We start from the raw sequence: 2,910 nt of genomic DNA, 5'->3' as shown, positions 1-2,910 counted from the left end.
CCAGTAACAAAATCCCTAAGGCAAGGTGCTGTGTCCAATCCTCTCTTTAAAAAAGAAAAAAAGAATATAGAGACCTGAGACTTGGAAACCAGTAACAAAATCCCTAAGGCAAGGGGCTGTGTTTTAGGCTGAACTGATTCTAGAACCTGTCTGGTGACAATTGCCCTATATCAAAGCCCTTGGACCCTGTTTTTCCCAAGTGCAAAGCGGGGTCTGCTACCTCTTTCTTGGGGCTTCCCAGGTGGTACTAGTGGTAAAGATCCTGCCAATGCAGGAGACATAAGAGACGAAAACTTGATCCCTGGGTCAGGAAGCTCCCATGGAGGAAGGCATGGCAGCTCACTCCAGCATTCTTGCCTAGACGATCCCATGGACAGAGGAGCCTGGTGGGCTACAGTCCACAGAGTTACAAAGAGTCAGACACAACTGAACCAACTTAGCATGCATGCACACACCTCTCTTTCTCAAGGATCACTGAGACCAAGTGTACACTTTCGGAGGAAAATGTTAGTATAAAATGTTAGGAATATATGTTAGTATATAATGTCTAACATGTCTAAACAATAGGAAGTTTTCAATAACAATGCTAACTTCTGTAATCTATTTGAGCCACCATATTATTTCACTTCATGTGGGTTGACTCATTGAGTCCTCCCAGCAAAATATGAGGTAGGTATTCAAATTAAGTTCATTTTAAAGAGGAGAAAACAGAGACTTATGGAATTCAAGTGACTTCCTTTACTGTGAAATTATTTATAAAAATTTTCCCTAAAAACAAAAAAGCCTTTTTTATAAAAACCTTATATTTTGATTTGTATTTCTCTAATAATTAGTGATATTGGATATCTTCTCATGTGCTTTGAAATCATGTGTATGCCTTCTTTGGAGAAATATCTATTTAGATCTTTTGCCCATGTTTTGATTGGGTCTTTTGTTTTTTGTTTATTTATATTGAGCTGCATGAGCTCAGTATTTTGGAGATTAATCCCTTCTTGGTTACTTCATCTACAAATATTTTCTTCCATTCTAAGAGTTGTCTTTTCATTTTGCTTATGGTTTCTTTTGCTTTGCAAAAGATTTTAAGTTTAATTAGGCCCCATTTATTTATTTTTGTTTTTATTTTCATTATTCTAGGAGGTGCATTGAAAAAGATCTTGCTGTGACTTATGTCAGAGAGTGTTCTGCCCATGTTTTCTGCTAAAAGTTTTATAGTATCAGGCCTTAGAGTTACGTCTTTAATCCATTTTGAATTTATTCTGTGTGTGATGTTAGGGTGTGTTTTAATTTCAGTCTTTTACATGCTTTCCCAGCACCCAGTTTTCCCAGCACCATTTATCAAAGAGACTGTCTTTTCTCCATTGTATATTCTTGCCTACTTTATCATGGGTTAGGTGACCATAGGTGTGCGGGTTTCTCTCTGGACTTTCTGTCCTCTTCCATTGATCTATGTTTCCGATTTTGTGCCGGAAGTACCATAGTGTTTTGATGACTGTGGCTTTATAGATATAGTCGGAAGTCAGGGAGCCTAATTCTTCCAGTTCCATTTTTCTTTCTCAAGATTGCTTTAGCTCTTTGTGATCTTTTATGTTTCCATAAAAACTATAAATTTTTTTGTTGTATTTTTGTGAAAATGCCAATGGTAATTTGATAAGGATTGCTTGAATCTGTAGATTGCTTTGGGTAATATAGCTATTTTCACAATATTGATTCTTCTAATCCAAGAGCATGGTATATCTTTCCATCTGTTTGTGTAATCTTTTATTTTTCTCATCAGTATCTTATAGTTTTCTTTTTCCTCTTTAGGTAGGTTTATTCCTAGGTATTTTATTCTTTTTGATGCCATGGTAAATGAGATTGTTTCCTTAGCGACCTCACACAGGTCAGAATGGCCATCATCAAAAAATCCACAAATAATAAATGCTGAGGAGGGTGTGGAGAAAAGGGAATCCTCTTCCACTGTTGGTGGGAATGTAAATGGTACAGCCATTATGGAGAACAGTATGAGATTCCTTAGAAAACTAAAAATCAAGCTGTGAACCAGTGATCCCATTCCCAGACATATGATCTGGAGAAAACCATAATTTGAAAAATGCAGGCACCCCAGTATTCACTGCAGCACTATGTATAATAGCCAGGACATGGAAGCAATCGTAATGTCCATCAATAGGGGAATGGATAAAGAGGATTGTTACATATACACAATGGAATATTACTAAGCCATAAAAGGATGAAATAATACCATTTGCAGCAACATAGGTAGACCTAGAGATTGTTGTACTGAGTGAAGTCAGTCAGTCCAAGAAAGACAAATATCATATGATACCACTTACATGTGGAATCTAAAAAAAGGCTATAAATGAACTTATCTACAAAACAGAAATAGAGTTATTGATGTAGAAAGTTAAATTATGGTTACTGAGAGGTAAGAAGAGAGAGGGATAAATTAGAAGATTGACATGTATACACTGCTATATATAAAATAGATAGCTAATAAAGCCCTACTGTACAGCACAGAGAACTAACTACTCAATATTCTGTAGTGGCTTATACAGGAAAAGAATCTTAAAAAGAGTGGATATATGTGCATATGTATATATGTCTATGCTCACACACATAAGTATATATGAATGTGCATATACCCATGTATGTATATACAAGCTTCCCAGGTGGCTCAGTGGGTAAAGAATCTACCAGCAATGCAGAAGATGCAGGAGATGCAGGCTGAATTCTTGGGTCGGGAAGCTCCCCTGGAGGAGGGCATGGCAACCTGCTTCAGTATTCTTGCCTGGAGAATCCCAAGGACAGAGGAGCCTGGTGGGCTACAGTCCATAGGGTTACAGAGAGTCAGACATGACTGGAGCAACTGAGCAAGTGCATATGCATATATATATATATATATATATATATATA

This window comes from Oryx dammah, unplaced genomic scaffold, assembly GCF_014754425.2.
Source record: "Oryx dammah isolate SB20612 unplaced genomic scaffold, SCBI_Odam_1.1 HiC_scaffold_8, whole genome shotgun sequence".
Lineage (NCBI taxonomy): Eukaryota > Metazoa > Chordata > Mammalia > Artiodactyla > Bovidae > Oryx > Oryx dammah.
Note: the sequence above shows the minus strand (reverse complement) of the source record.